Source organism: Herpailurus yagouaroundi, unplaced genomic scaffold (assembly GCF_014898765.1).
Source record: "Herpailurus yagouaroundi ecotype Mexico unplaced genomic scaffold, PumYag 530, whole genome shotgun sequence".
NCBI lineage: Eukaryota > Metazoa > Chordata > Mammalia > Carnivora > Felidae > Herpailurus > Herpailurus yagouaroundi.
Genome location: NW_024412747.1, coordinates 7,769,339 through 7,781,334, shown reverse-complemented (window position 1 = coordinate 7,781,334; position 11,996 = coordinate 7,769,339). Strand labels below are relative to the sequence as shown.

At 43.2% G+C, this 11,996-nt stretch overlaps 1 long non-coding RNA gene across 2 annotated transcripts; it reads right to left on the bottom strand.

Moving 5' to 3' along the window:
- Window positions 1–1,330: 1,330 nt before the first annotated feature.
- LOC121023184 (uncharacterized) lies at window positions 1,331–7,304 on the bottom strand. Of its 2 annotated transcripts, XR_005787274.1 has the most exons (4): window positions 7,189–7,304; window positions 6,862–7,012; window positions 3,401–3,852; window positions 1,331–1,438 (listed from the first exon to the last, which is right to left on the bottom strand). It is a non-coding gene; the product is annotated as an uncharacterized LOC121023184 (long non-coding RNA). The 2 variants fall into 2 exon arrangements; XR_005787273.1 differs by lacking the exon at window positions 1,331–1,438 and having other exon boundaries at window positions 3,389–3,852.
- Window positions 7,305–11,996: the final 4,692 nt, after the last annotated feature.

Sequence of the window (11,996 nt, the reverse complement as noted above, 5' to 3'; positions counted from 1 at the left end):
GGGGGCTCAGCAGCTCTCCTTCCCTTTGTCCTCCAGCCTTCCCGCTTTCTGAGCAGAGCTGTTAACTTATGACCTCCCAGCCGCTAAGTCGCGCTTGCTGTCGGAACACAGTCCGTCAGGCCCCTCCGCTTTTTGCAAGCCAGACTCGGGGGCTCTGCTTGGCCGGCGAGCCGCCCCTCCGCCCCGGCTCCCTCCCGCCAGTCCGTGGAGCGCGCACCGCCTCGCCGCCCTTCCTACCCTCTTCCGTGGGCCTCTCGTCTGCGCTTGGCTCCGGCGACTCCCTTCTGCTAATCCTCTGGCGGTTTTCTGGGTTATTTAGGCAGGTGTAGGTGGAATCTAAGTGATCAGCAGGACGCGCGGTGAGCCCAGCGTCCTCCTACGCCGCCATCTTCCGTAATCTCTCCTTAAAACTTTTTTTTTTAACGTTTATTTATTTTTGAGACAGAGAGAGACAGAGCATGAATGGGGCAGGGGCAGAGAGAGAGGGAGACACAGAATCTGAGACAGGCTCCAGGCTCTGAGCCATCAGCACAGAGCCCGACGCGGGGCTGGAACTCATGGACCATGAGATCATGACCAGAGCCGAAGTCGGACGCTCAACCGACTGAGCCACCCAGGTGCCCCAAGCATACTGGAGTTTAAGACTAACTGCATTGTGGGGTGGAGGGGAGGATGGGGAGTCATACTGGGAGGCAGGAAGGGAAAGGGGGAAATGCAGGCTGGGACGAGTGATGTAGGAAAGACCATGGGGACTGATTATAGAATTTACAATTTTCCAAGCCTTTAGTTAGGAGCTGGGAGCCTGGAGGAGTGGAGAACAGGACAAGCAGGAAAGCAGCACACACACCTGGAATGCCAGAACATGACTTTATCGTGTGGACCAGCGTTTCTAGAAATGTGTTCCTCTGAGATGTTCCATGAAAACAGGATTCCAAGAGCAAATTTGTTTGGGAAACGCTAGATTCTGTGTACTCCTCTTGGGAATTTACAGGGCACGTGAACACATTAGAGGCATTAAAGTTCTTAAAAAAGCACTTGTGTGGAACTCGCTTCGGAAATGCTGCTTTAGGCAATGGGAAGCCAATGATTTTGAGCAAGAAAGCACCATAATGAAAGCAGACTTCTGGTTTCCCTCAGTACACAAAGCCTCGCTCAGAAACCGCAGGAAAGAATCTTTTCCTGACTCTTCTTCGTACTTACCCCCAGGGAAAACTTCCAGTCGTTCTCTTCCACCGCAGGAGATCTCGGTCAGGACGGTCAGCACACTACTCTGCTCAGAGCCACTGTGGCAACCTGTCAACCACTGCCCCGCTGGTTCTTTGGTCTCGTAGAAATGTAAATACCTGTTCATTAACATGGAGGGCGGCCATCATTCATATTGATGGTCACGTTCGAGCGCTTCATCCAAGTGATTGTGGCATCTTTGGAGCCCTGTTAACTGAAGACCCAATCAGTTAATGGTCTATATCTCTGGGCAGTTTTTAGCTAAGGTATACCACAGTAGTCTTTTCAAACATGGTTGTTTAATTACAACTTATCATATATATGATACATATCTAGAAAATGATATATATGGACAAATATATCACATATATCTTATATATGTATATTTTATACTTGTATATTTTAAATATACATTATCATATATGTACATCTTATACATGTATATTTAAAATATACATGTATATTTTAACATTTCTTTGAAGGAATCGTTCTTTTTTTTAATGTTCTTTTCATGTTCTTTTTTAATGTTTTTTTTTTTAATTTGAGAGAGAGAGTGAGAGTGAGCATGAGTGGGGGAGGGGCAGAGAAAGGGGGACAGAGGATCTGAAGCGGGCTCTGTGCGGACAGCAGAGAGCCCGACGTGGGGCTTGAACTCAACTAACCATGAGACCATGACCTGAGCCGAAATCAGACGCTTAACTGGGCCACCCAGGTGCCCCCATGCTTGTCTTTGTGAAAGCTAGTCTTGTTCTGAATTCCCCAACAGGAACATAGGGGTTTACTGACTAACAGCAAATGGTGGGATCTCCTGGAGCCATATGATGTCGAGAGTTGGTGGGGACACTCAAAAGAAGCCCGATTGTTTGAATTATTATGTCCCAAAGGTGGTGTGGTGTTCAAGGGGGTTAACTGAAATGGTGACAGTTGAACTGTCAAAAGATTCTGTGGGAACAGTCATGGTGGGCACCCGTAGCCCACGGGACAGTCTCTGGAAGATGACTGAGGAGGAGGCATGACCAAGACTGGGGACACTGCAGTGAGGGACCCACATCAGAGAAGAGCAAGCATCAGGTCAAAAGACGAACACAGGAGGTCGTTGGACAAATCCTGATAAAGGCTTGGAGAGTTCATCCTGGAACCAGGAAGTGAAAGGCCTCAGTACGGACCCTCCAGCGTCTGCCAGCACTGCCTGCCTTTGTGTTAAAAGGAGGCCGGAATGGGGAGCAAGCTAAAGAATGGGGACCAGCTTCCTCTCTTTGTGCCCCAGTTTCCCCCCTCCCCCTTTGTATACAGCCTCCATCCTGAATAAACTCTGGTTCTCAGAGCTGAAATGGAGAGCATTCATCCTGTACAGAGGCAAATACTGCTCAGAAGCACACAGCCAAACCAAGAGAGTCACCAGGCGAGACCCCCGCCCCGGACAACACCTGGGGGAATCCAGTGGATCTAAAAGAACCGGTGCATTAGTCGTCCAATGAGGCCCAAATGGAAATTAACAAAGAGTGTGTGTCTGTGTGTGTGTTTCCTTCCTATCCTGAGTCAGCACTTCAGTAGAAGAGCAACTGGGTGATAGGGTTTGAGACACTTAAGCCACAGGGGCCACACTCAGAGGTGGACGTTTCCCTCCGTTGGCAATTTGCGAAGTGAGGATGTGACTGCAAAGATTTCCTGCTAACTTCTGCCATCTAGTGCCTGGCACGAGAGGTAGTGTCACCGCACCTATTCTGGCTTCCTGTGTGAATGTACGCATATTGATACAGTGTGAGAGAATTCTAAAATCAGCAGGATGGATGAATTCTAAAATCAGCAGGATGCTTTGGACCTCAAAGCATGCACACAGCAGCTGTTCTCCTTTGTTGCCTTCCCTTCCCCAAAGCTGCCTGCTGCCCCTCCTTTCTGTCCCTCTGCCCCAACCCTGCCACCCAAGAAAGGTGGGGCCAGGCCTTCATGAGTCCCTCACCTGTCACCTCTTTGTGTTTCCCCCCTTGTCTGTTCCGTGCACGGAGAGAAGGTCAGTTACCCTGACGGAAAATTCTCTAGAATCCAGTAGACATCATGCCTTCACACAGGCCTATATCCGTGATTTATCGATCCTTTTCAACAGATTTTTATGATCACAAAAGTGACACGTGCTCATTTGGAGACACAGATCAAAAGGGCCCCATCATCTCCGCACCTGTTTATTATATTAGGGGCGTATCCGTTGGGGAGTGGGCGTAGGTAGGTAAGGCATTCTGGCGTGGGAAGGGAAATCCCTGGAAGAATGGCTAAAGAAGCTTCTAAATGAGCCTGGTGAGGGAATCGCCAGCGGCCTCCCGGGCTCCTCGAACGCGGTGCTCCCCTTCCAACGGGGGTCCCAGGCGGCTACCCCCCACCCCCCTCCCCACCGCCGCCGCGCGCCCCTCCCTCGCGCGTGCGCACAGCCTGTCCACGTCCGACCTCGGGCGGGGGTGCGCAGCGAGGCCGGCGCGGGGTCGGGGAGGAGGTTGGTGGCGGGGGACGGGGCGCGGGAGAAGGGACGCTCAGGACGCCTCCCACGTACGTGCTGCGGCTGTGCCCCTGGCTGCATCTGGTATCCTCTTTGCATCTGGCACGTCTGCGACGGGAGGTGCAGCCGGAAATAATAACCTGTTCAAATAACAAAAGCCCTTAAAGTTATTTGTAATACGGTAAAGTAAAAAAGCAAAAATGGTTCATAACCCCATCGTCTAGCTAGCTAACCTCTCTGGGCATTAAAAAAAAAAAAAAATCAGGCACAGATTTGAAATACGCAACACAGCATAGAAAGTTAGAAATGAAAAGTACATAGCCTTCCTTCCCAGCAGTACCTTCGTCCCTCTTTTCCAAAGATAAGCATTTTTATGTTCCCCCAAATATGTATGTGTGTGTGTTTTAACATTTACACAATATGTATTTTTACTCTTCTCGTTTTCACCTCATCTTCCTTAGGGATATTTCCCTATTGGCACATCTACGTCTCATACTTTATTTATTTATTTTTTAATGTTTATTTTTTGAGAGACAGAGAGAGACAGAGCGTGAGTGGGGGAGGACAGAGAGAGAGAGAGGTAGACACAGAATCTGAAGTAGGCTCCAGGCTCCAAGCTGTCAGTATAGAGCCCAGTGCAGGGCTTGAACCCACCAACTGCAAGATCATGACCTGAGTTGAAGTCGGATGCTTAACCAACTGAGCCACCCAGGCGCCCCTGAACATCTTTTTATATAATAGAAATGGCAGTTATTTGTTTTTCTGTGAATTGCTTGTTCATATTCTTCGCTTATTTTTCCACTGGGTTCAACTTTTTTATTACTAATTTGGCTAGGCTTTGTAAATAAAGGAAATTATCTTTTGTCAGTCATTGTATTTGCAAATGCTTTCCACAATTTGTCCTCTGTGTTTTAACTTTGTGTTTAGTTATTGGTTTTGTTTGGGTTTGGTTTTTGTGACACAGAAAAATGTTAACATTTTATATGGCAAATTTGGTAGAGTGCCTTTAGTGTTGTGGGTTTTTGTCTAATTTGAAAAGCCCCCCCCCCACTGCAATAAGTAAGTAAAAAAGTAAATAAATTCACCCATGCTCTTAATGAGTTAATAAATTATTAATTTAAAGTTTATTTATTTATTTAGAGAGAGACACAGAGACAGTGAAAGAGGAGAAGGGGCAGAGAGAGAGAATTCCACACAGGCTCTGCACTGCCAGCACAGAGCCTGACGTGGGGCTCGACCCCACAAAGAAGCCGAGAGATGATGACCTGAGCTGAAACCAAGAGTTGGACGCTTAACTGACTGAGCCACCCAGGTGCCCCACCCCTGCTTTTAATTTAAAACAGACACACAGCTTTTGTTATTAGGAAAGTCATATGGTCAATGAAGAACGTTCTAAAATACACATAAGCAAAAGCAAAGAATCCTATAGTCTAAATGTCAGAGAGCCACTATGAGCATCTTGCCATAGAAATTTTCAGCCATTAATTCTGTACAATAATTAATTAAGATTGTGTTTTAATTATGTCATGAACTACACTTGTTAAATATTTGCATTCTATTTTCAAGAAAGAGCTTCATTGAGGTGTAATTGATATATCACAAAATTCACCCATTTTAAGTAAATGATTTTTAGTGACATTACAGAGTTGTGCAATCATCACCACAATCAAATTTTAGAACATATTCGTCACACCAGAAAGAAGCCTTCTGTCTCATTTGTGGTCACTCCCTGTTGGTACTGCCAAGCCCTGGCAACCACTAATTTACTTTCTGTCTCCATCGATTTGCTGTTTCTAGACATTTTGTATAAATAGAATCCTAGAATATGTCAGCTTTTTCATTTGTCTTCTTTCACTTAGTATAATGTTTTGGATGTCTGTCTGTGTCATAGCTTAGATCACTACTTCATCGTTTTTATTACTGAGTAATATTTCATTGACTGGATATACCACATTTTGTCCATCTACTGATCAGTTAGTTGGTGGACATTTGGGTTGTTTCCAATTTTCGACTATTCTGAATAATCCTGCTATGAACACTTGTCTACAAGTTTTTGTGTGGACACATTTTCTTTTCTCCCAGGTATATACTTAAGAGTGGAATCGTGGAGTCACATGTTCACATTTGGATTACATTTTGAAGTGCTTACTGAGACCAGTCTGTATCCAAACCTTCACTAGAAAATGAAATCAGGAGCATCTGAGGGAAAACCACCACTGAGAGACAAGACCTGTCTGGTAAAATTAAAGTTACAGGAATTTCAATAGGGTGTAAGATTACCGTTGGGTCTTATGCTAGCAGAATGTTAAAATGGGTTTCTTCCTGTCTAAATGTTGACTCAGGCACTGATGTAATGGACATCAAATACCAAAATAAATGTTCAAATACCAAAATAAATGTGAGACTGAGTCGACATGGGCAAAATTTAGAAAAGATCAAGGATATAAAAGGAGAATCAGAAGAAATATCTATATACCTATGTTCATCGCAACATTATTCGTAACAGACAAAAGGGGGAAGCAACCCAAGTGTCCATCAATATTCGAGTGGATAAAAAAAATGTGGTATGCCTGTACAATGAAGTATTATTCAGCCTTAAAAAGGAAGGAAATTCTGACACATGTTACAACATGGATGAACTTGGAAGACATTATGCTAAGTGAAATAAGCCAGTCACAAAGGACAGATATTGTATGACACCACTTATAAGAGGTATCTAGAGTTGTCAAATTGATAGAAAATAGAATGGTGGTTGCTAGGGGTTGAGGGGCAAGGGGGTAGGGAGTTATCGTTTCATGGGTACAGAGTTTCAGTTCGGGAAGATAAAACAGTTCTGGAGATGGACGGTGGTGATGATTGTACAACAATGTGAATGTAATTTAACTGTCTACCTAAAAATGGCATATTTTATGTTTTATATATATTACAATATATAACCCGCAGAAAAGGGGTATCAGAGTGTAGCGAGAAGAGGGGAATTCACACCATTGCCCTTTCTCCACATCTGCCCCTTGCCTGCCCAAAGTTAGAGAAAGGAGCTTCAAGGTGGTCACTCTGAGAGCTCAGGTGTCTGCTGAAGTTGGGGAGTATTTGGAATGGGGTCTGAACCTTCCTGGGAAATGCAGAGGGTGAGAAGTAGGTTCACTAACCAGGAGTCAGGCACCTGCTGCTGCCTTGGGAACCTCAAGGCCAAGGATTCCTGAGTATTTCCTGTTGATCACAGGGGGCCAACACAGGCATGGCGCCGTCTGGAGCCTTATATAAGTCCTGCCCAAGAGAGCCACCTGGGAAAGCAGGAGGCTGCAACAAGAAGATTATGTGGATTGGATGGTGATGAGGGTGGGGGGTGGGGTGCCTCAGGAGGGCGCGTGGGAGAAAGAAGGTCATCAAGGTCATCGTGCGCTGGATTGACTCTAAAGGAACGCCCGCTACTTAGCTGCTTGGAACTGAGGCTCCAGGAAAAGCATTCCACCAACCCCCTACACGTGATCTTTGTGAATAAACTTCAGTAACAGCAAAAGCAGTCCAAAAGAAAGCTATTACAATTTCTCCCTCTTGCCTCTGAGTTTAGAACAATAGGCTAGAATAGCGGCCTCCCTCTACCTGCAGGTTCACTTCTGCAGTTTCGGTATGGCGCGGTCAACGGCCCCTTGAAGCAGCCCATCCTCCTTCTGTCGAATCTGCCGGAAGCCAATAGCAGCAGAAATCTGCATCACATGGTACGTCAGGATGCACGTCACTGGCCTCACTCCAGCGCCTCAGGAGGCATTTCGTCATCGCACGTCACCTCCAGAGGGGTGAGTACGAAGCAACACGATGTTTTGAGAGCGAGAGAGACACTACGTTCACAGAACTTTTGTTACAGTGTATTGTTTTAATCGATTTGTTCGGAGCTATTGCTGTTTCATCTCTTACTGCGCCTAATTTGTTAAAAAAAAAATTTTTTTTTTATGTTTATTTTTGAGAGAGAGAGATTGAGCACAAGCAGGGGAGGGACAGGGAGAGAGGGAGACGCAGAATCCGAAGCAGGCTCCAGGCTCTGAGCTGTCAGCACAGAACCCAAGGCTGGGCGCGAACCCAGGAACCGTGAGATCATGACCTGAGCCACCCAGGGGCCCCTACTGCGCCAAATTTCTAAGTTAGACTTTATCATACATTTGTATAGGAGTGAACTTAGTATACACAGGGTTGGGTACTACCCCGGGCTTCAGGCATCCGCTGGGGGTTTTGGAACGCATCCTCCGTGGATAAGGGGAACGACTGTATGGGGGTGAGTTACAGTCCAAAGCCTTATGTACGCTCACGAATGCATTCCAGTCGGTGCTCTGCAACATGCGGAGAAACTACAGAAAGAAATCCGAGATGCTTCTCTCCTAAAGACTAGAGGAGAATGGATGCCACCCGAGCAGACCAAATTTAAATTTTACCGACCTTGTAAATTTTGGAACTCTAGATAGATTCCAATGAGAAGACAGAGAACTGGACAAGAAAATAAAAGTTACGGACATTTCTCTGTTCTAGAACGACTCCATGACGTGCAGGTCAAATTCTGTGGGGATCCCATGTTTTCCTCAGAAACACCCAGAAGCCTGATTGGTTTTTGTTTTTGGGTTTTTGGGTTTTGTATGTATGCATGTATGTATTTATTTACTTATTTTTGAGCGAGAGAGGGAGGGGCGGAGGGACAGAGAGAGAATCTTAAGCCCAACGAGGGGCTTGATCTCACGACCTGAGCCTAAATCAAGAGGCAGAGGCTTATCCAGTTAACCGATTGAGCCACCCGGGCCCCGCACCCCAACAGATTTTAAAGGGAAGAACTGTTTATATATAAACTTGGTGTACAAATTGTCCTGTAGTGCCTTTAGTTGCACCTCATTTAAAATTTTGAGTAAGGGCAGTTCTAGACCCTATAACGAATATCTTTATTCAAATGCAAATTCATTTATTCAGGTACGTTTTATCTAGAAATATTCTATTTCTATCCTTTCCTTCCAGTCCCCAACTCCTCAAGGACCTCTTGTATTTTGAAATCTTAAAACCAGCTACTGACCAGGGCTCTTAGTTGCATAGAAACCTTATATTTTAATACATTTTGTTTGTTGTCACGGAGTATAAACTTTATGATTTAGCAACCAAAGGTAAAAATGTGGGTTCAGGATCCTAAAGAAGTTGCACAGAGGTCCCTAAAAAACTTAGGTGTATTCTGCTTATCTTTTTATTTCTGGTTTGGCTCGGTTTTCTCTGACATCTGTGTCGAGAAATTACCGCTGCATTGTCTTCTTCCGGTATTCTCGAAGCCGGGTATTGAGGAACCAAAATTTATGACTTGACAAGAAGGAGATGGTGTTGATGAATGTGGGGAGGCCCAATACCAGTGTAAGAGACTGTAAGTTGTACAGTCCCTGTGATTTTTGGAAATCTGTACACAACACTCAAAGGCAACTGCAGTAAGGAACATCGAACACAGAAGGGAAACGTATCTCAGCCCAGGTAGAGTCCAGCCATGCGAGGCGGTGGCATCTTGCACACGGAGTAAGATCCATAGTGTCCCTGTCACCTAATACATTTGGGCCTTGGCCAAACTACAGCTTTCACAGTGACGTGTAAATATATAATGTACATGGACAAATGACCAGTAAACTTCAACATCTGTTTTTTATCTTGAGTGTGTTTCTTTGTCTTGTCTCTGTGGAAAAAAATCCCGGAAAAGTCTTGAAAGCTAATTAGCTCCAAATTTACTTTAGGAAAGAAGGGCCAAAGAGTTTTGATGACAAATTTGTCTTTGTTCCAGCTGCCAAGCTGGTCTTTGACCCCTTGATTTAGCATGGGTGATTATTTATTTATTTGCACATAGTTCCTTTGGTTTTTTTTTTTTGTTTTTTTTGTTTTGTTTTGTTTTTATTTTCAATACAGAAATCTCTTTCCTGGAATAGGCACCTGGCTTCTGATTCCCATTGCAAAGTATTTGCCATCTCAAATAAGCTTTAAAGTACTGTAGTAAGTATCTCTTTTATAGTAAATTTGTAGGCATTACAAGAGGAAATGTGTTATGTGTTCTGTTTTGAACTTAACTTTCTCCAAATTGATGCATTTTCTTTTAAAACTCTGATTTTCTATCCAGTTTACATATTTTTACTATACCTATGCATACTTTTCTATACTCTTGCCTTTTTCATTGTATTTTGAAATATCTTCTTTTGAGACAGGTGGAGATGAAAAATTAATACTTTAAAATGAGTTTTTAAGATGATCAGTGATGCTTTATTATCTTGGAAGACCAAAATTTGACCAATTTCATCTCATTCTATTATCACAAAGCTTCTGATGGGCAATCTCATTAAAATAATAGCTTTTTACAAATACATACATATTTGAGAAGTATATATTTACATATATATATATATCATATGATATATATATGAAGGAATCCACTGATCCACACACATTAGTATCTCTTTCTCTGTGTTTAAAAAATTTTTTTAATGTGTATTCATTTTTGAGAGCGAGAGAGAGAGAGAGAGAGAGAGAGCATGCAAGCAGGGGAGGGGCAGAGAGAGGGAGATGCAGAATTTGAAGCAGGCTCCACGCTCTGAGCTGTCAGCACAGAGCCCAACGCAGGGCTTGAACTCGTCAGCACGAGATCATGACCTGAGTCAAAACCAAGAATGGGACGCTTAACCAATCAAGCCACCCAGGCACCCCTCTTTCTCTATGTTTTAGAGCAAAACGTTTTTAGGGTGAAATGAACAGACCCTAGTGAAAGATTTGCCCTTTTCAGTTCCTGATCTAATGATGATCCATGGGAAAGGCACAGAGGACCCCTTAAGGTTGTTGGCTCATTTCTTGTACACTGCAAAACTTATCTACTCCTCCCACTCTGAACACTGTGAAAGTTTGTAGCGTCAGAAACTGTGTCTGTGCGCCAGCCAGGAAATAGTTCTTTCTGTTGGGGTCAATCAACCTCTGCTGCCCTTTGGTCTTTGTGGAGGTCCTGGGATTGCAGGTTCTGGACCCAGTCCAAGGAAGCTCAGTTTCCTTGCCAAAATCCATGCAACTAACTAGAAGAGTATCGTTTTCCCCTTTTTTTAAAGTATGAATTTGAGGGTCACTCATTGTCTCATATAAGCATTGGCATAAATAGCTTATTTTGTCCTTGGGGAGCATGCTCTATCCTACAACTGCCAAGAGAACCTGGAACCTTCCGTGGGTAGAGCAGCTCCTTATCTTGCATGGGAAGGACACTTCTATGTTTATAGGCATTTTGTTAACAGACTGAAAATTTGAAGCAAAATGTGAACATGGTGGTAACGTAGTTGAGAGTAAATTTATACCACTATGGTTTCAAAATGAATAAAATATACTTTAATTAGTATATAGTTTCAAAATGAATAAAATATACTTTAATTAAAGGAAAGTTTAATAATTTTATTAAAATAAATTTTACCGCTATGACAACTCTAAAACACAAAGGCAATAAATAGATAACCGCAGTGTGACATTACATCACATTTGTAGGTGACATGAGATTGGGATTGAGGGACCGAATTCTTGGTAATTGTTAGGAAAACAGTGCTTCGGTCAACTTCTGGTTCTTACTATTGGTATATTGTTATGGAAAAACATTTTCTTGCTTAGTCTGCTTTGCCTTTAATAGTCTCGATTATCCCCATGTCTAAAAAAGCCTGTAAACCTATAATGCATGACTTTATCATTTTTCATTGTCTTCAAAATGATTTTCATTATAGATAATGATCTAGTAAATTAATATGTTATAATTATTATGCAAACATTGGATATATAAGTTTGTATTTCCACTTTTTCCTTTTCTTTTTGTAGGGTTATTTTTTTTTTTTTTGCCTCTATTGAAATATTTTCTTAGAATAAAATTCTGGGAGTAAAATTTTTGGATTAAAGCATTGTTCATATTTATTTATTTTTCTTTTTTAAACATTTTTTTTCCCCTTTTACTCACTCGACTACTTTTGTTCTCAGTTTCTTAGCATCCTGAAATACTTTGGTCATGAAGAAAAGTATAGAGAATGTTCTCAAATCTGTAAGACCTGTTCTGCTGCTGCTTAAGCACTTGCGTTGACTTAAGGAACATCTAATGAATGGGAAGTTACTCCTTCAGTGCTTTAAGAGGGTGGTTTTGAGATCAAGTCAAAACAATAGGTCTTTATTGAGCATGTACTGTGTGTAGTGAACACAGACCAAAGCACAAAAAAGATTCGGGGAAATTTTAACATGAGCCAACTCACTCTTTCTACTAGTCCAGAGGCTGTTC